This window comes from Mesoplodon bidens (genome assembly GCF_964165515.1).
Source record: "Mesoplodon bidens genome assembly, chromosome: 4".
NCBI lineage: Eukaryota > Metazoa > Chordata > Mammalia > Artiodactyla > Ziphiidae > Mesoplodon > Mesoplodon bidens.
Window position 1 is genome coordinate 168303659 of NC_138160.1, and position 22363 is coordinate 168326021.

General features: G+C 37.2%; 1 long non-coding RNA gene across 1 annotated transcript in view; it reads left to right on the forward strand.

Annotated features, from left to right (window-relative positions):
- LOC308615619 overlaps positions 1-22115 on the forward strand; it is a 65266-nt gene extending 43151 nt beyond the window's left edge. The window contains exons 2-5 of the long non-coding RNA XR_014015534.1: positions 11279-11413; positions 12287-12339; positions 12442-12605; positions 22038-22115. This is a non-coding gene — a long non-coding RNA (uncharacterized lncRNA). The remainder of the gene's footprint in view (positions 1-11278; positions 11414-12286; positions 12340-12441; positions 12606-22037) is intronic.
- Positions 22116-22363: the final 248 nt, after the last annotated feature.

Genomic DNA, 22363 nt, shown 5'->3' on the forward strand with positions numbered 1-22363 from the left:
AGAGCATTGAGAGATTTACCTGGAAAATTTAATATCCTTCTGTTTTGTACTTTAAGTTTTTTCTTCCATTTTTTAAAAAAGGCACTTAAATGTATCAGAAATTATCTTCACTTGATCTTTGAACCAAAGCATCTCTTCATTATTCTTCTTTCCCTCCTTGGATTGTTATTCGGAGTTTTTTAAGAATAAAGACAAAATAAAAAATAAGAAGCCTAACCCATGCAATGACTTTCATTTTTTATTATGTGTTCCTAATCCCTGTCTGAATAACAAAAATAATTATAGCAGCTAACATTTTATGTTTACCTTTTGCTATGTACTGTGGGAAGCATTTTATGTCAATTATCTTAGTTAATTTTTTAAAAAAATTTTTTGACAAGAGGGCTTTTTTTAATTTTTATTTTTAAAAGGGAGACTTTTTTTTTTTTTTTTTGGCTGCATTGGGTCTTCGTTGGTGTGCGCGGGCTTTCTGTAGTTGTGTTGTGGCTAGCAGGGCCTACTCTTCGTTGTGGGGTGCGGGCTTCTCATTGCGGTGGCTTCTCTTGATGCGGAGCACGGGCTCTAGGTGCACAGGCTTCAGTAGTTGTGGCATGCAGGCTCACTAGTTGTGGCTCGTGGGCTCAGTAGTTGTGGCTCGCGGGCTCTAGAGTGCAGACTCAGTAGTTGTGGCACATGGGCTTAGTTGCTCCACGGCATGTGGGCTCTTCCCAGACCAGGGCTTGAACCCATGTCCCCTGAATTGGCAGGCGGATTCTTAACCAGTGCACCACCAGGGAAGTACCTATCTTAATTTTTACAGTAAACTTATGAGGAAGAATAATTATTCCTGTCAAATGTAAGGCAGATGATATAATTTCTTTTCTCAAAATCCTCTAATAGCTTTTTATTCTCTCTAGGGTCCTTGCTATAAACTAACAGGTCTGTTCCCCAGCTCTGACCCCCTTTACTTCTTGACTTCCTCTTCTGACACCCTACCCTTCATCTCTCTGCTTTTGCTGTCTTTTGCTCTCTTTTCTTGTCAGGCATAGTCTTGCCTCAGGGCCTTTGTACTTGCCACCCGTGAAATGCTGTTTCTTTCCATGGATATCCACACTTGTTCCCTCACTTTCTTCAGGTTATCATCAAGGTCATCTTCTTGGTGACATCTTACCTGTCCCTCTCTAAAATATCTATCAAATACCTATGTAATACCCCTCCAATAGTTCGTATCCCATTATTTTATTTTATTTTTCTTTCTAACATTGTCATGTTCTAATATATATTTGTCCTCAGTCTGTTTTGCCTCTCTCATTTCAAAGTGTGAAGGCAGAGATTGTAGCCTCTTTTGTGAACTTCTGTATTTTCAAACCCTAGAGCAGTGTCTGACACGTAACAGGAACACAATAAATATGTGTTGAATGTATAAGTGTATGAATTAGAGACATTAAATAATTTAAATTCTTTTAACTAGTCATTAGTGGAGCCAAGGTTCCACACAGATCGTTTTATTTTTTCACATTCAGCTTTTGAGTATCCTTCAGGAATTTGTTGTATAAAAAGTGGAAGTTTGTCTGTAGCTTCTCCATAAGTAATTCTTCTACATTATATTGTTTGACAAAATAGACCAAGACTCCCTGTTCAGAGTTGACTTAGATTCCTAAATGTCTTTCGGAAGCATTTTTAGATACATCATGCATACAAGTTGTCTTCTTTGAATTTATTTTTTAACTGAAATGTGTCCATAATCTTCTCATCTCTGAACTGCCAAATTATACCACAGTCTGTTGATCAAGATGGATTCTGAGCATGTGGGACACATTTTAAACAAGAAAGAATCTTGGTTGTCATTTGGAATGTGATAGTTAATGCACTGGAAACAGGTTGCATGGCCATTAAACTTCTGTCCACACATCTATGTTCAACAACTCAAACAATACATATTTACCTTGATGATTGCTTTTGCTGGAGAGAGGCAAACTGCCATGGCTTCAATTTTTTTTGTATTCCTGTTCTTTTCTAAAGAAACTTTGACTTGAATATAAACACTGGCAAGGAAAATGTATCATTTTTAATACACATTTTGGGAGACTAGTTTGGTGATATGCTTCTGGAACAAAAGCTAGAGTATAATCAGTCTACTAATAGGAGCAGAAAGTCATTTCTTAAAATGACTCTACAGCCACCTTGTTAACATGGAGGATGATTTGAGCTGACTGATTATATTGCTGCTTTCTTCTTACAAGAGGTCTCAGTGCATGAAGTGGTTGCATATGTAATTTAGGTTTCCATGATTTCCAGCAACCTAATGATACACAGAAAGTTGAAATAAAATTCCTACTTTTTCCCAGATAAAATAGGCACATTTTCACTCTTTGAACATCTGTCTTTTAAAGACAGAAGGATATTGTGGTTGATGGAAAGATGATAGTTTAATGCCTCTTTGGTGATTTGCTTTTCTAATAACTTATTTCAAAGTTGTCCTGCTAGTGCTCTGGGGACCCAGCAACATTATTGTATATAGTTTCAGGATAGAAAGAGGGTAGGAGAGGCAACTTAGCCTAGAGGCAGCTTAGCCTAGAGGCAGCTTAAGCTATAGTATTTCAGACAATACTATACTATACTAAACTATACTCTACTGTACTATACCATACTATACTTTAAACTTATACTTCCAGACAAGTATTTTAGTGGTGTATATTTGAATCACAGCTCTGTCATTCAATAACACTTTATAAAATCCCCCTTCCTCTCTCATTTTTTAATATACCATAGTACCCCTGAATGTTTCATTCTCTCCCTTTATTTCCTGTCTTACCAAGCCCCAAACCATGTGTCCATTGTTTTTGGAAGCATCCTCATTCCTCCAGTCAGATATCACTATACCTGTTCTCCAAATTCAGGATGATGATATCCTGGGGACTGGGTTTTCAAGAGAGAAGAGAAGAAGGAAGAGAAAGAGAATGAGCAAATTCCTTATAACTGGAGGTGATGTAAGAAGGCTAGGATCAGTCAAATGTTAAATTTCTTTTGTCTCCATCAGAATATTTTTACCCAAGATCAGGTCTATTAATATGAAGGGCTCAACAATGGTCAGGTAAAAGTAGCATGCCTGTAACCTACAGTGTGTTCATGAGTGATTCAGAGATATGAAAATAGACATTTGGGAAGGTATAATTTTGACTTTAACACAAGAGAACTAAGATATTACAACAGTAATTAATTCTTTAGTCATTCTGAATATAACATTTTAAGTTTGCCTTTGGTTTGGACTTTATAATGAAAACATAATTGGGATGATGGACGTTTCCCTTTCTTCCTTTTGAAGAATGTCCACCGCCCTTTCTATCATTATCTCCAAGCTCCTAAAAGACAGTACATGTGGGGTTTTTGATCATGCAGGCTTCTTTCCTAACTTGATGAGCTGAAACGGGATGACGTTTTAGTTTTCCTTCTAACTAGTCTTGAGCTAGTTACAGTGGATTAACTTCCTCTTTCTTAGTCTTTAAGGCTTGCCTGATCCATCTTGGTTCTCACTATACATTTACAGATACATAGTGAACTCCTACTACGTACGTTCCAACTACTGTGTTAGGTACAGGTTATATCCATGATGTGTCCCTGCCACAATTTTGCTTTCAGACTCAGAACTAGTGTTCAGCAGAATGAACCCTTAACTCATGTCTACCCTGCTAAAATATGCTTGTCTAAATCTTTATCATCAAAATTCTCCTGAGAGTAGGGAAAACGGTAATCAAAGGGCTAATCCCCTTCCTTCCATTTCCCCATCCTATGATATCTTCATTTGAGCAAAAGGTTTCTGTCATGTTCTTTGCTCCCAGGGTCGGTATCAAGTTTCGCCTCTGTATGTGTTTTTCTTTTGGAAGTGGGTGTTGCTTTCTTGATTGCATATACAGGACTGCTGCCCAGTTTGTTCCTAATTTGGGGCAAAGAGCATGACTGTATATATAAGTGGGGTGGTGAAGGACAAAATCGTAACTGACTTGAAGATTTACTTGCACAATGAGATCAATCTGTTTCTGGTAGTCAGTCTTAGTTTGGGTCCCCCAGGAGCAGATCTTGAGACAATAGAAGGACTTGAGTGCAAGTAGTTAGCTTGGCAGGTACAGGAAACATGAGTAGGGGAGTGGGGAAGAGACACAAGGAAGGTGGGGTAGCCAGTGTGCTAAGAACTATCAATGCAGCCACTGCTATTGGTAACTAGATCTTAACACCTCTGGGAAGTTCTGAAAAAATGGTGTAAAACACACACCTTGCCTGTGGGATGAGCAAGCTGGGCATTTACCAAGCAACTCCATTCAGCCCTTGGTTTAGACTGCTCCCTGGGGTAGAGGTGTTAGTTCCCTCCACCGCAGGTCTGCTGGGTGCAAGGTGTGGCAGCCTTCCAAGTCTTCAAAGGCTCCTGGGCAAAGAGATGCAGATTCTGGCCTTTGGTATTTGTACAGGAGCAAACTGAAGTAACAGGACCAGAGGGATATTGGCAGGGAACCAGCAACATCTGCTCTAGACTGATAGTCCACAATTTTAATTTTCATGATTTCCAGTTATTTGGCACACGTAAAACTCTTAGCACGTATTTCTCAGCCCATTTAAAGTACTCAAAAGTTTACTTTCTTCTTATTCTTTTGGGTAAATAAAATTTCTGCATCATGAAATAACTTGACATGACTAGTCTTCATACCTGAACACTTAATTTATCAATGACAGGATTAGTGCAAAACTAGTCTTATCAAGTAATACTTCAGGGTGTTGTATATTTGATCAAAGCTATTTTAGTAAGTTCTATTATAGCCCTGCTATTTGTGATTGGATTTCTTCATACATTTTTAATGCTTAGAATAGACACATGTTAACCTGCCTGTACAATTTAAAAATGCTAGAGCTAAAAATAAACATACAGATTATATAATCAGGGCTCTTGCCACCTGGCACCTATTCGGCAGATGAGGAAACTAAGGGTCAGCGAGAACCACTTGCCTAAAGCTGTGAAAATAGTCTTTTCTTTCTATAACCCTGCATAAACCTGGAGAGACCTCTAGATCCAGGGTAAAATGTTTTGTTTTCCTGGGACTGAGGATTAGATTATAAACTTCTAGAACTAATGTGGAAGTCTCTGCATTTAGAGTTGTTGGCTATGTCTCGGAATTTAAACCACTTGTTCCTGGGGTTTCTTTTCTCCTTGAGGTGGAGCTACAGCAGTGATAAGGTTTCCTTGTCTTTGTGGATCATACATATGGCTCAGATGGGGTACTTATTATTTTTTTAAACATAAGCTTGACTTTCATCATCTATATACTCCTTGCACCCAGTCTGTTGGCTTTATTTTATGTTTAACACTGTGCTTTGATGCTTGACTTCTTATTAATTTTACTTCCAGAAAATTCCCTGGACTGGCTTCTATTATAAAGGCTTTTTATTAAAACTGAGAAGAGTAAAGTGTATAAGCAAGTGGGAATACTTTAAATTCTCTCCATCTTGATTCCTACTAGATATTTAAGATTTATAATAAAGCAAAATACATTGAATGTCCAGACATTTAAATATGGACTTTCTTTTGCTTTTACTCATTGTTGCATGCTTCTCAGTATTGAGGCTACAGAAACTGTGAAATTTTTCTTGGGAATTTTTAAAGGGCTATCAAAATTATTAAATAAAAACAGATTCCCTTAGATGATAATGAAATTTTAACTAACTGTTAGGACAGAAATCTCTTTTTTGTAAAGATGATTCTAACTTAAAAGGTATTTTCAAATAGAGTAATCCAAAAATTAAAAGATGATCAAAAAGAATCTCAACTACATGGAAACTAAGAAATTCACTCCCAGATTATTCTCGAATCCAAGAGAAGACAGTGAATATTGCAAATTCTTTAGAAAGCAATTTAATGAGACACATCACATACAAACCTACAGGCTATAGTACAAGTTGTAATCAGAGTCCTAATGCTTACCTTAGGAGAGAAAGCAAAAAATAAAAGAATCAAGAAGTTAGAAAAAAGAAAATATAAAGCAAGAAGAGGGACTTCCCTGGTGGCGCAGTGGTTGAGAATCCGCCTGCCAATGCAGGGGACACGGGTTCGATCCCTGCTTCAGGAAGATCCCACATGCTGCGGAGCAACTAAGCCCGTGCGCCACAACTGTTGAGCCCGTGCTCTAGAGCCCTTGAGCCACAACTACTGAGCCCACGGACCATAACTACTGAAACCCATGCACCCTAGAGCCCACGTGCCACAACTACGGAGCCCACGTGCTGCAGCTACTGAAGCCCGTGCGCCTAGAGCCCGTGCTCCACAACAAGAGAAGCCACTGCAATGAGAAGCCTGTGCACTGCAGCGAAGAATATCTCCCACTCACTGCGATGAGAGAAAGCCTGCATGCAGCAACGAAGACCCAACACAGCTAAAAAAAAAAAAAAAAAAAAAAAAAAAAAACTTAAAAGAAAAAGCAAGAAGAGACAAATAGAAATAAAAGATGTTATTTATGAAAAAGAAGGCAAAAACTTTAAAAATTCTAGAGAAGATAAATAAATACTAATCTGGTTCTTTGAAAATGACAGTAACATCATTACCCCTTAAAGTCTATTAAGGAAAATAATAGAGAGTAAAAATATTGAAAATGACCAAAGAGTAGCACATATTTATTTGTTGAATCATGAATTTATAGAGTGGGAACTATGTGCAGGGCATTGTACTGATAAACACCTTATTACATTTACTCTTCACAAAGACCCTTTTGTGATGGGCACTACTTTTATCCTCATTTTACCTGTGAAGAATCTGAGGCTTAACAAGATTAGAGAAAGTAATGTGTGCAAGATTACACAGCTGGAAATCAAACCCAGGATATCAAATCCAGCACCTTCATTCCTAACCGTTGGTTGGAGATGGCAGTTCTTATTTACTTATCTTTAGTTACAGTTCGAATGAAAAACCCCAGTGTGGGTTCTATAAGTCACCCTTGTAAGAATTTTAGTGTGAAGTTTAAAGTACTTTTTAGTTAAAGAAAATTTCCGAGAAAAGTCCTACGGAATAGCATCAAACTTTTTTTTTTTTTAAGATGTTGGGGGTAGGCGTTTATTAATTAATTAATTTATTTTTGTTGTGTTGGGTCTTCATTTCTGTGTGAGGGCTTTCTCTAGCTGTGGCAAGCGGGGTCCACTCTTCATCGTGGTGTGCGGGCCTCTCACTATCGCGGCCTCTCTTGTTGCAGAGCACAGGCTCCAGACGCGCAGGCTCAGTAGTTGTGGCATACAGTCTTAGTTGCTCTGTGGCATGTGGGATCTTCCCAGACCAGGGCTCAAACCCGTATCCCCTGCATTAGAAGGCAGATTCTCAACCACTGTGCCACCAGGGAAGCCCCAGCATCAAACTTTTAAAAGTTTGTTTTGCAAATGCATAGAAGTATCTTTTGGATAATCCCCTACTACAAATGTGGGAAATTTAGTATCAGTTGTGGGTAGTGAATCTGAACTCTTTCAGCCCCAAGGTTCTGTCCTTCCTCTGGTTGACAGGACGAACTTTGTAGGAGGGACTACATTCTCTCACCTGTAGAGCCTGACCATGGCGATTAAAGTAACATGAGTTCTTCAAAACTGGATTTCTTCCACCCTCTACTGAAAAGTCTTTTTAGGACTAAGAAAAAACTAAGATTTAATGAGAACAGAAATCCCATGGCCGTGGTTGAGACTTTAAAGTAGAAAGACTATTTACTAAAACTACATTATTTTTCTCTTCACACTTAAAATGCTCATTGCTTTAAACATGTACAGTTTCTGAATCTGTTCAACTGTCTGCTTATTTTCTTGTTAATGCAAACCATGAATATGTTATCTGAATCTAATTTAACAATTTGAACTTCCGTTAACACCACAAATAAAATTGATTCACTGTCTCAGCACAACGTATAAATCCTTTCAGGGTAAGGTATGGTGCTTTAAGTTACACAGGTACAAATTTCTAATATTTAAATAAAAATATTCTCCTCAGTTCCAGCATTTCATACACTCTTTGATAAAAGAAAGGATGTTATATTATGGAAATAAAGTCAAAAAATTTTGGAAGGAACATAGGGTCTGTTCCTTTGTTGGGTGCCAGTGATAATCTGGCCTCAGTGAAGGGAAATGTCCAAATATTTCCCTTGGAGGGTAGTAAAACATTTAGAGCAAAATAGTAAAATGCATTAATCAGTATTAATAGGGTAGCAAATAGCATGGGTGTTAAATAAAGCATCTGATTAAGTAATAAATATTGAGTTAGCAAAAAATATTTAAGGAATCCTTTTAGAGAGAGACCTTCACTGTAATGTAAGCTACTTATGTCAAATCCTTGTCTTGATTTTCCTTATGCACTTGAAGTGCTTGGCAAACACTGGCACATAGTAGGTTCTCGAATACTTGGTTGAAGGAAAAAAGAGCTTATCTACTTATACTAGTGAAATATGTTAATGCAGAGCAAACATTTTAGATAAAAGGCAGAAAGGATTTTCTCTATTTGGGATCTGTTGAGAACCAAAGCATGTAATCAAATTAGTTGGGTATTTCTCAGGATGCTGAATGGCTCTGCAGAAAGGCACAGATGTAATCGTGGGTTAGAAATTCTTTGCAACAGTAATGAATCCAATAAACTTGGAAGATTAAAAGAGATTCACTTCTAAGGAATTACAGTGGACTTTGTTAACTTAATTAAATTGTATGTCTAATCTTTTTTAAGTCTAGTGGCAAAAGGCTTCTTTTTATGAGACTGAGTTGGAAAATTCTCATTTAGACTACCATAACATATTAGATTATGAAATTATTTCTTTCAGGCTTGTGAGAATTTTAAATCTAGGCTCCTTTCAGTGGAATATAGGTTTTTAAAGGGCAAGTAAACATTCTTCTTAATTTTTCAGCAATGTGCAAAAATCAAATCACTGGGGCATTAGTCATTAGAGATTCATTTCAGTTATAACCCTAAAGTTGTCCCATGGAAGAAGAATGGGTGGATAGGAGAACTAAAATCATAGAATTTTAAATGTCACATTGCAGGTGATTATAATTCAGTATATTTTTAGCTGAGTTCTCCATAATCAGAGCTCATCAGACTATTGACTATATTGAAGAGCTAAGTAATTAAAAGGAAGAAGTCAACATCACAAGTTAAATTTACCTAATCTCCATGATTATTCTGGCCCATGTTGTTAACTTTTGTGACTTCCTGGGATGTAACTTTTGGACCCTTCCATCATGTACTTATGACTTGCTAGAGCTTTGCAAATACATGTATTTTCTAACAAACTTCAGATGTAGATAAAACCAATCTCAAATGATAGTATTGGAGTATTTTGTCCTTGAAGGGAAAATCTTAGCCAAAAAATGTAATAATTCAACATTTAACTTAATCTGACTTTAAAAATGGTATTTCAATAAATGATTAAGGCTTTAAAGAAGAAACCATTGTTTCTCCACACTTAAAATTTAAAGCACAGTGGAAAGAAGGATTGGAATAAACTACCAGTCGACAATTTTTTTTTTACATCTTTATTGGAGTATAATTGGTTTACAATGGTGTGTTAGTTTCTGCTTTATAAGACAAAATTTTTAAATTCAGTAAACTGTGCATAGACTTGTATTATAGCTGTTGACATCTATATAGTTTGCTTACAGTGACTGTAACCTTTTCAGAGGGTCCAATGGATAGGTCTTAACTTTAACTATAAAGGCAGTTTGGAGAAATAATCCAGAGAAATTGTGCTTTTGAGCCCCTTCATGCAAAATGGAAGAATCCGTGCTCTGATCCACCTACCTATTTAATAGTTTGCTTAGTAAAGGATTATGCCAGAGCCATCACTAGCTAGGTCTTAAGGCCAATTAAGGCTTGGTGAAAGGAAGATCTAACCAATTGATGTCCACATAGCTTAGAGTCTATTTGATCTAGGTCAGGTGAAAATCTAGGCTCAATGACCATTTTTTCTTTAACTTATTATTTAAATGTCTTTTTTTTTTAATTAGGAAAGTAATATATGCTCACTGTTTCCAGTGAAAAAGGAAGCAAAGATACATGAAGAGAGAGGTTATTTCTCTTTCCCTACTCCTTTCCTACCTTAAAAAATGTTATTGGCACAACTTTATGCTTTCACATACAAAAGTATGAGTACATATCAAAAAAGTGTATGCTTTATAGTTGTTTATTTTTATAAAAAATGCATCACATTAAATATATTACTCAGAAATTTAATTTTCCCATTTAACAATATGAATAGACTTCTCAAGACAAGTGATATACATCTAACCATGTATCAGAAACACATGGATAACTTAAGACACAGATTACTGGGCCCCATCCTCACAGATTCCAATTCAGCAGGCCTAGCGTGGGACCAGAGAACATGCTTTTCTATCAAGTTCCTGGGTGCTGCTGAGGCTGCTGGTCCAAGGGCCACACTTGGAGAGTCATTGGCCTAATCTATTCTTTTTGATAGCTATGGACTGTTGCATGGAGTAGATGTACTGTGATTTATCCAACCATTTCCCTTGTTGGTGTCCCTTTATTTTTTCTTTTATTCTGCTACTATAAAATAGTGTTGCAATAGACATCTTTGTTCATAGAACACAGGGTTTTTATTTCTAATGGATAGATTTCCAAATCGAGATTAATAGGTCAATCCAAGAGGTCATTGCAATTCACAAATTATTTCCTATCAGAGGTTATGTCTCCCTGTTTTTTCATCAGTGCTTTATTCTCACTATATTATTATTTCTATATGAGATTAATGAAAAAATGACATCTTGTTGCTTTTACTTGCATTCCTTTAAACCCTAGCAAGGTTAAGAGAATTTTTGTGTATTTATTGGCCATTAGAATTTGTTCTTCTGTCTTTGCCTTTTCATCCATTTTTCCTTCAGTTACTTCCCTTTTTCTTAATTATTTCTGGAGATCTTTTAATACAAGGAGTATTAACCCTTTATCTAACATAGGCTTTGAAAATATTTTCCTCAGTTTCTCATTTCTCTTTAATTCTGCTTACGGTATATTTGCCATGAAAGGTGTTTAATTTTTACATAATGAAATATTACATATGGCTTTTAGGTCTCCTATCTTGCCTAGGAATAATCTTGTATAATGCAAGGTTATACAAATACTCTTCTTAAATTTCTTGTAATGTTTTAACCATTATGTATTTTGCATTTAAAAACTTATTTCATCTGGAATTAATTTTAAGATAGCATGTGAAATTGGGGTACAAGTGGCAGGCCTTTCCCCACTTCAGGGACAGGGCATTTTTCTCCTCTGTGTAATTTCTTCCAGGCCTCTGGGTCAGTAGGACCACATGCAGCAAATGGACAGGTGCAGTCTTTCTGGAAGAGAAACCCAGGCTTCTGCTTGCTGATTTCCTTCAAGAAACAAAGAAACCTGAGTCATCATTGGAGACCCCAAACACAGGTAAGCCCTTTCCCTTGGGTCTGATCCCTTGGCTTAGATCACAAAAGAGAATTTTTTTACAGTTTACAGCTGATTCTTGGTCCCTAAAGACACCTTTGAAGTGTTATATGTCCTGCTCACCAGCCTCCCATCCCAATATGGTATTATTTAGAAAGGGTATTTAGAGTGAATCAGGAATCTGTGTTCAAGCTGCTCTCTTCTCAGAACACAAACATTACACAGTTAATACATGTTTATACTGATTGGGGGAAAATTAGTAAATAGAGGTTAGCAAAAAGAAGGCAGGAAAAATCACCCATATTTCATCCATCCTGATATTCCTAGTCTTTTGGTATATATCTTTTCAGATTATATAAATAAATAAATAACAGACAAATAAACACATAAATTTTAAAATAGTACTTTCCATGCTTTTTTTTAATCTCCACTATTTTTTGACATTTAGGTTGCTGCCAGTTCTTTGTTGTCATATATACAATGAGAGAAACATCACTTTGGTCACATTTTTGTGATGATTTATTATTGTTCCTTTAGTATAAATTTCTAGAATGGTGTATATTCATATTTAAGATGTATATTCATATTTTAAATGTTTCCAATTTGCTCTTCAGGAAAATTCTGAAGTTTACACTCCCACCAGCCATGTACGAGAATACCCATCAGTCCATATAACTCTACAGAAAAAAGTTTGTATGACCAAATGCAAACCCAGTTTCTCTTTAAAAACCATTTGTTCCTTCTATGGTAGATAAATAGTTTATTTTTATTGTTTGGTTGCTCAGGATTGATTTTTCCTTTTATATGTAAAAAAGCATCACAATATCCCACTCTTGTATATTTCACATTTGGGTGAACTACTTCCCCCTGCTCCAGGTCTGGGCTCGTATGAACACATCAATATACATATCCTCATCCTCTAAGACTGAGTAAGTAGTCCAAGCCAGGTTTGTATCAATTTTGGGATTTTACTACAATGAAAGAAAAGAAGTTCTCTCTCTTAATCTCTCTCTCTCTCTGTTATTCTCCAGGATTTTGAAAACAACAGAGAAAATTATAGCAAAGAAATGGAGGGAGAAGGGGGAAATGGTGAAGAGAGGAAGAGGGGGACAGGAGGAGCAAGACAGAGTTAGCTGTGCCTGAAGCAAGAGCTTCTGCTGGACTTTATATCAACATGAGCCAATCACTTCCATTGGTGAGTCTACCTTTCCTCTTACTCCTTTTTAAAGCACTGATCCAGCAATTTCTTTTCTATTGTATAGTCATTATTCAATCATCTAGAATGGATTCTTAATCTTTAAAGGCAAAATAATTATTTTTCAGTCATCACAAATAATTTGGAACCAAATAAACATGTTTTTCATTTTCTTAGCATTTACTATTACAAAATGTTTACTATTACAAAAAGGTTCACACAAGGTAGGTTGTTTGTCTCCTTGATAAAGTAGAGAACAGAGATAAGAGAAGACTTCTTTCTCATTCCTTCCTCACCTTTGAGCTTTGGCTATTGTATTAGCAATCTAATGGTGACAAGTGACTTTGGTTCCCTGGTCACCTCATTAATCACATTAATGATGTCAGACACCAAAAGGAAGGTAGAGAAATCACTTGCCTTATCATCTAATGTCTTTCCATTAGGGACCCAGTCAAGGAGTTTTAAAGACATTGACATTGACAGCAAATAGGCAGTTGATATTAAATCGGCTGAGAGCAATAATAAAGCATCCAGATTCCAAACAAGCTAGCAGTAACCTAGTGGGACTAGGTTAATCATTTCCTTTATCAATGTTTAAATTATTTTCCAGGAAAGCTCTTTAGGAGGTTGGAGGATAATATTATTTTTGAAAAGATAATCATAAACTCTGGTATTTATTTGCACAACTCATTCCTAGGCTTGATGGAGCTCCCAAATTTATTACCGGACCTAGTATGAAAAAAGGGTCATGTCTTTTGTAGGAATGGCCAAGGGTTACATCTTGGAATAAGAATAACAGGTTAATACTGAAGAGAAGTTGAAAACCATGCTGAAACATACATAGACCACCTTCCCAGAGAGATTCCAACGGGAATTTAAACTTTGGGTCAGTGTAGCATTTAGCTGATAAGGTATAGACTTGGCTTAATTTGATTAGAAATAGATGAGTACAAAAATGCTAAAACATACCTCAGTATAGCATTAAATTAAGTGCTGGGAGCCAGTTGTCAAAAAAGATATACAAGCCCCACTGAAAAATGTAAAAATATACTACATATGCCTTTGGTTTTATTCATGCTAAGTGAATAGCAATAATGCACTAAAGACAGTGGAGGTACTTTAACATCTCTTCCATTATAGTGATCAGCATTTGATTAAATTGTCTTTTGCATCCTGTTCTAAGAAAATGTTCATGATATGTTCCAAGTATGAGGCACATACCAATACTGAAGAAACAACATCTTTCTTTAATTTTTCTTCCTTGGAAAACCACTATACTCTGCATTCAGTAATTCCTTAACAAATATTCTAGACATTCTTGTAGAAAATAGGAATCTAACAATAAACATGATATACAAGTTTCCTATCCCCAATCCAATCTATATTGTTATAGTGACAAAAAGACAATAAGCAACTAATCTAGATAATTTCAGATAGGAGTAAGAAGCATGAAAAACATAAAGCTTTACCTGGGGTATAAAGTTACCTTAGATTGGTCAGTTAAGAACATTTCAAAAGCTAACATTTGAGCTGAAACCCAAGTAAGAAGGAGTTACCTCTGTGATGACTGGGTGAAGGAAGAAAATTTCTTGTAGAGGAAAGTGAGCAAAGTCAGAAGAGACTTAAGTTTTGGGGCTATGGTCATAGGATAAGAGACTCGACAGATAGGCAAGTCCAGTTCATGTAGAATCTTCCAAAAGAGGATAAGGAGATTATACTTGATTCTTAGCATAATTTATCTTCTTCATTATAGTCCTCTCCTTTCGTAAAAATAGAGATAACAGAACAAAGGGCCTATATTGTTCCTAGAAGGGTTGAGTCAGGTTGTATTTTCAACTGAGAGAGTTAGGAACACTCACATATTTGGTACATCACTCGTCTTAGCTACCGTGGCTGCATCTTGTTACAACCTATATCACATCACAGAGTCATATGCCATTATAGTATCGATGACACAACTTAATCATCAGTCAACAGCCATCAGTTGTTTACATTGATTGGCAATATTTATCTCTTTCAGATTTTTAACCATTTATCCAAAGTTGATTAAGACTGGCAAATAAAGGCTAACTCATGGAACGTTGGGAGAACTTTCTGCTCCATTAAAATTTTGAGAAAGAAATTTTTGGATTCTGGAAATTTCTAGAAAATTCCTCAGAATTATTTTCATTTCCATACTTCACCTCAGGGTTCTTTCCTAACTTTCTCAGATGGATTGAGAAATAAAAGAGGGAATCCTGAGACCTTTTCTCAGAAGTCTGCAGAAAGCCACTTCAAGCCCTCTTTCTTTCTGAATGCCATGTTTTCCAACATCTAGTCCCAGCATAGAGCTGTGTACAGATAGTGTCAGTAAATGACAAATTCTAATATCTTGGACACCCCTTTAAAAGGATAGATTGCCCCTGGCAAAACCAACCAATCAACATACTTTGTAATGCTTCCTTAGCTGCCATGGCCGCTGAGCCTGCTCGTCCGGAGCCTGTGCTCCGCAACGGGATAGGCCACGACAGTGAGAGGCCCGCGTACCGCAAAAAAAAAAAAAAAAAAAAAAAAAAAAGGTGTGGGCAGCAATGCTTAACTTCCTTAGCTGCTTAGTATGGGGAAGTCAAGTCATTGTTAACATGTTCTTTTGAAGTGATGATTTATGTGGTGTATTGTCAGGGTTTGAATGCTCACAGGTAATGAGTTTTGTTTCTTTTGTTGCCTTTGCTTGAAGTAATGCAAAAACTAGTTGGTGTTGGCTGCACGGCTTGAACTGCCCACCCAGTAGAGAAAAATTAAATGTTTAAAGTATTGGGTTGGTCAGTAGTGCTTTGAAAATATGTGTAAGTGATTGGCTCTGCCTCTATCCAAGGGAATAACACCTGACTTTACATGAAAAGTCCAGTGGTATTTTTGGCTAAGGCTATAGCACCCCATGGAAATCCTTACTAGTGCCTTTGACAGAGATTTTCATGCCATTCAGTGTGGTCTGTTCCCCTATTATCCAGACTAGAAAGATGACCTATCCTGTATTTGGGAGCCATACAGTGTTTCTAAATCCTCTTCAAGTGGTATCAGATAGCAGGAGGATAAAGATGGAGCTACGTGTTAAAACACTTGCTTCCCTGAGTGGGTGGGGCTTAGAGGTTGTAGATGCTGACAGAGGCAGTATCTGTACTTGAATATGCATTACTCGACATGAACCATGACCCAGTAATGCTGGCATGTAGAAGGAGAACCTAAGGGATTACATGCAGGGAATTATACCTTGATAATTCTCTTTGGAGGGAAACCTAATATATGGGATTCCTTGCTGTCTTTGCCCAAGAAGGGATGCCAGGCTTATAGGAAAGCTAGTTTTACTAGTAGAAGTAGGTAGTTTCCCAGTAGCCCAACCTAGTAGCTTGGGCAAACCAAGTTATGCCCTCAACATTCCTAGGCTCTTTAAGTAATATCTATGTAATTATATCTGTAATTAGAGGGAGAGAGATAGAAAGGCAACAGCCCATCTCTCTTTAGTCCTCCAATTTGAACACACTCCTTCTAGGTATGTGGCTAGTAATGAAAGCAGTAATTCCCCTGTTGGAATAGCTGAGATTTTGTTCCAGGGAAAATGAAGAAGTAGAGTTGTGTCTAGATGAGTAATGGAAATATGTTTTCTTAATTTTTTTGTATATATTTCTTCTGGAGTTTTCCTAAAATGAGCACGAATTATGATTCAAATGAGACAAACGTTATATTTAAAATTATGTTCAGCATTTTCCAGCAACAAATTTCAGCACTCGTTTCTTACGCTACTCCCTTTCCCAAAGGATTGAGCCCAGGCAGAATGCAAGAATTTTAGTACCTTATCTACTCATTTCAAAAGCATTCTTGAAATCTATCACAAGTAGCAGCTATTATAAGAACTTTCTACTCCCTTAAACACCTAATCCCCTGTGACACATTCCATTTATCCTTCTTTTGTGGAGACTACAACTTTAGCTGCCCCATGTGGCGAGACGTGCTGATTTTATTTCATTGCTATGAATTGCTGCTTTCAAATTGCTGGAAAAATGAACTTATTCTATGATGATCAGTTTGTCGTATTCCTCCTTTCCCAAGTTACTGTTCTAAAGTATCATCCAGTGTCTGAGATAATTCTTTATCTACTCAATATAGTTCTTGTCTTTTTTTTTTTTTTTTTTTGCGGTACGTGGGCCTCTCACTGTTGTGACCTCTCCCGTTGCGGAGCACAGGCTCCGGACACGCAGGTTCAGCGGCCATGGCTCACAGGCCCGGCCGCTCCACGGCATATGGGATCTTCCCGGACCAGGGCACGAACCCGCATCCCCTGCATTGGCAGGCGGACTCTCAACCACTGCGCCACCAGAGAAGCCCCTAGTTCTTGTCTTTTACCTTGTACCTGCCAACCACTTTATACTGGTAATTTGTGCAGGTCTATGCTAAGAGGTTCTTTGAAGAGCAAGTAAATTATGACTGCTTTGAACTCCTTCTAATCAAAACCTGCTGTTTGAAATTCTGACTGTGATTTTGCTTCTACTAAACCGTGGACAGTTTCGGCATAGTTATTTTTATTCTTTCCAGCTAATGAAAATCTGAGAATAAAGAAATGATCTTTTGATTTTACATTTCTAAAGGTGCATTTGTTTAACTGGCAAAATTATCACAGAGTTTTGGAAAGTCAGATTTGGAAGGGACCTCAAAGACCCAACCTTCTCATTTGTCAGGTTGAGAAAAACCAGCATCAGACCTCAAACATACAGTAACCAAACTGAAACTAGAATCCATATCTCAGGTCTCCAAGCTCAGTACCTTTTTCCCCCCACTATATCTGATCTGTTATAATTTACTCTCAGTGGAAAATGTAATTTCATTTCCTAATTTCCAAAAAAGAGAAACATAAGGAATGCAATCTTGATTCATCAGAGGGGCTTTAATTGCAAAGGACAGAAACTAACTCTGGCCAATTTAGGAATTTTCTGAAAGGTCATAAGAGGCTCACTTAATTCCTTAGCACAGGTTTTCGGAGTGGGGAGTGATTAGGGTAACTGAGGGAGAAGCAGCATGTTCACTGACAAAGATGGCTTCAGTGTTCTTCTCACCATCACTAAACATAGACAGTTTTCTTTCTGACTATAGGCCCCTGAGATTCCTTTCCTTAGAGTATTTACTTTAGAAACCTTGCAACTATAAAATCTCTCTCAGCCCCTTAGAGATATAAACCTTTTCCCAATGTCCTGCCGGTTTTACAACCCAAGAATGTCTTCCTTAAGAACCTAGGAGCCATTCCTTTGAATAGTAACCATCAAAAAAGATAGAGCCTCTATCTCGCCATCTCTGTGGAACAGACGGAGCCTTACTTCAATAAATGTCAATTATTAAATACAGATGGTCTTCAAGATTTGTTCAGTGCCTGAGTAATGTCCAGAAGCCAGCCACTTTCTATCCTTTTGCTCTACTATCCTTGACCTGTTTTTTTTTTTTCATCCTGAAACAACTAATGGCTGCGGAATGGCTGCCAAACGTCCATGTATCACATTTCTGTTCAAAAGTAGGAAGCAGCAGAGAACTAGAGCAGCTTGAGAACCGCTTCGTTCCTTTTATCTGGGAGGATAGATTGTTGTTCCAGAAGCCCCCAGCGTATCTCCCCTTATGCTTTATTCACTAGACATAGTTCACATACTGCTGATTAGTGGCAAAGGCAATGGAATTAGGGAAAAAAAAAAAGAGATTTATCCCCTAGCGATGGATGAGAAAAATAAATATTCACCCCCCACCCTCAGGGTTGGAAGAGAAGCCTACTTTCCTCAAGTACATTGCTAGCAATCTGATACCCAGACAAGAGCATGTCACTATTAGCCAGGGAGAACGGTGAAAAGGCAGTTATGTAGGGAGTCAACGATGTGTGCTACGACCAACCTTGGGAGGCTCTGAGTGTGTAGACTTATGTGGGGTTAGATCTGGATGAAGAGCAGAAGTCTGGAGCAAGGACTCCCAAGAGGAGCAGACAGAGATAGAAAGTGCGGTAGATACAAGAAGCCCTGTAAGATTAGTGATAAAGAGGACTGTAGAGATTTCAAAAAAGCCCTAGAAGACTCAAAAATATTACTGGTCTAAAGGGTAATTGGAATAAGTTTCTGGTGGGAAATTTGGCAGCATATGTTAAATGCATTAAATTTTCATACAGGTTTTGACTGTTGAGAAACTCTACTTTTAAGAGTTTACACTAGGGAAACAACCAGCTCTGCATGCGAAGATTTACATATTAGCATGTTTATCATAGCGTCATTTATAGTTATGTAGGCCTGGAAACAGGTAAAATGTACCATGGTAGGGACTTATGCAAATAAATCAAAAATTCATATTTTTGAAGAATATTTAATGATTTGAAGTATAGTAAATGCTTCTGAGGAAAACAGCAGTTTTCCAAAAAGGTTATGTGTGGGTGGGGGAAAAACGCAACATAATCAGGATCATCATTCTTACATGGTAGACTTGCTGAAGATTTTTTATGTTATTCTTTATATTTGCGGATCGTTTCCAAAATTTATACAGTACCTATGAAATAAATTCTGTGAAAGATAGCCCTTAGTTTTTCCTAGGGTAGAACTGGAACCTGATGTTTATTTCAGATGCAGAATCTGTGGTCAGCCAGCCAAGCTTGTTTCACTTTCCATGCAGAATTTAAGTTACATGTAAAAACAGCTCCCTTATAGCTCACAGTCTGTGGGTGAGGGAGCTGAAGCCAGAGCGGCCAAGTAACATGTTCACAGTGCTGAGAAGGAGCATCATCACTTCTCACCGGGAAGAGCCTTGCTAAGCTAGGCCTCCGTGTTCATTCTGTCCCACCTACTGTTAGCTCCCCATCCAGCAGTGAGTTTGAACTTAAAAATCGAAGTCAGATGATGACACACACACTTACTCAAACTTCCTAGAGGCTTCCGATCACACTCAGTAACACCCATATCCCGTGAGCCTATCTCTTGCTATCTTGCCTACCTCATCTTCTGCATGGCTAATTTAGTCTAGTTACAATGGTTATCTCTTGTCCCTTAGACCCACCAAGCCTGACCCTCTTGAGAACATTTGTGCTGGCTGCTCCCTCTTCTGGGAATACTCTTCTGTTAGGTCTTCACATGGCTTACTTCCTCATCTTCATTCATTTCTGTCGTTCAAATGCTTTCTCCTTGAAGAAGCCTTCCCTAATCACTACATATTATAGTCCCCCCTCTCTCCATCACCCCCCACTTTTTATTATGGATCTAGGTAATTCTTCTTTATAAAAGGAAATACTCTATTCTGTTTGTTTGCCATTTGTTTGTCTGTCTTCCCTACTAGAATGTAAGCCCCATAAGGGTAGAGACTTTGTCTTGCTTCCTGCTGTATGCCTAGTGCCTCGAAAAATGACTGGCACATAGTATGAGCTTAATAAAATCTGTTGAGTAAATGTATCAGTAACAGCCCATGCTATCTCACTTCAAATCACATGCTATTTTTTTTTTTTTTTTTTTGCGGCACGCGGGCCTCTCACTGTTGTGGCCTCTCCCATTGCGGAGCACAGGCTCTGGATGCGCAGGCTCAGCTGCCATGGCTCACGGCCCTAGTTGCTCCGTGGCATGTGGTATCTTCCCAGACCGGGGCACGAACCCGTGACCCCTGCGTCGGCAGGCGGACTCTCAACCACTGCGCCACCAGGGAAGCCCCGTGCTATTTTTATTATAACTTTAATCAGAGTATTTGTATGGTTATAGATCATTTTAGACATGTATCAACTAATTAGTGATTCGAACATGTTTTTCATAATTCTTTCATAATTCTTCATTAAAAACTAGAACATCAAACTGTATTTCTTAAGCAGCTGTACATCTGGAAAGAAGAAAGTAAAGATTCATGTACGTTAATATTCTAATTATTTTTGGAGTTTACTTCAAGGGGAGGGAACATTATACTGACCAGAAAGTCAGTTTAACTTGTCTATGAAGATTTATCACAATTTTTTCCTACTGCTTAAGCCCTGCTATTAATTAAAACAGGTGATTATGTTATAAACTATTTATAATGTGTTATAGCTATTAATAAGCTGTAAGTATTTAAAGCATCATTAGTATGAAAGTGCATAGAGATAGAAACGTTTACTGTGTCATTACAGTAAATTATGCAGTCCTTTAAAGGACTGAATAATTTCAGTGATGTGCAAGTGATTCCTGGGTATAATGTCAAGTGACTGAAATGTTGGTAGGTGGGCAATGAGAAATGAGTTTGAAGCTGATGAGTTATTATCACTTCATCTTTTGCCCTTTTATTGGTCTTAATATTCAAAATTCAATTTGAGTTACCTCCTTAGATAACTGATAAATTTTATCTCCTTTCTCAGTGGTATATATTCCATTTTCATTATTCTTAAGTTTCAATTCCTAGACTTAATAATTAAAAAATGATATCTACCATCTAGAGAGCATTTATAATGTGCCAGATATTGTGTCAAGTTCTTTGCACACTCTCACATACAATTCTCTTAGCAAGCTTTTTTTTTCCTTTGTTTTTCTTTAGACTTTTAATTTTGAAGTAGTTTGACTCATTAGAAGTTGTAAAATAATATAGTGAGTTCTTGTGTATCCATCACCCGGTGTCCCTCAGTATAATCACTTACATAACCGTAGTACATTGTCAAAACCAGGAAACTGACATTAATAAACTATTAACTTGAATCCAGACCATATTCAGATTACATTGGTTTTACATGCATTTTTTGCTATACAGTTTTATGAAATTTTACCATATGCATCTATTCATGTAACCATTATCACAATCAAGATACAGAGTTCCATCATTGCAAAGAAATTTCTTCAAGTTATCCCATAATAGTCACACATCCCAACTAAACAATCTGATAACCACTGATCTCTTTTCAATTGCTATAACTTTATTACTTTAAGCATGTTATATAATTAGAACTGTCAGCAACCTGTTAAAGCAGGTACTATTATTTTCTTCATTTTAACCTAGGACACAAAGATGCCAAGAGTCTGGGAGGATGCTGTGTTAAAAGTCAGCTGGCCAGTAAGAAATGGGCTGGGATTCTAACACAGGCTTATTTGACACCAAAGCCTATGCTCTTATCTATGCTGCTCATTTTTCTTCACCTACTTTGTAACTGATAAATGCCTAGGTCCTAATGATATTAAAATTATTATTTACAGGAGTTATAGACAAGTTTCCCTTTGAAAATGTTTGTTATTTTTCCAAGTGACATAGTCTTTAATGAGTTAGTTTAGGTATCTCTATTTGAGTAGAATAGAACATTATAGAATGTATGGCAGTAAATGGATCTTTCAGTGGAATGGAGCTTATCTTGGAGGACATCTACTGTAGCACGTTACTTGGCCCTTTCTTAATGTTATATGCAAAGGAAATTTTGACCATTTTGATGTTACTTATACCTTCCAGTTGAAAGATTTACCAAATTGGAGGATTCACAGGAGACCATAAAGGAAAGTAAATCAAAGATGGTTATAAATGCAGCAGCGTTAGGTGAGTCACTAAATACAAATTTTGAAAAACGGAATAGACAAATATCTATACTAGGTAGCTTAAATAAAATTGAAAACTGGTGTATTGTGTATTAAATATGGCCTACAGGTATTTTTATTTAGTCTGTATAATGTTTGAAAAACATCATTTTGAAATAGTTACAAATATCTAAAAATGGAAAGTTTGTTTGTTTGTTTGTTTGTTTGTTTTTGCAGTACGCTGGCCTCTCACTGCTATGGCCT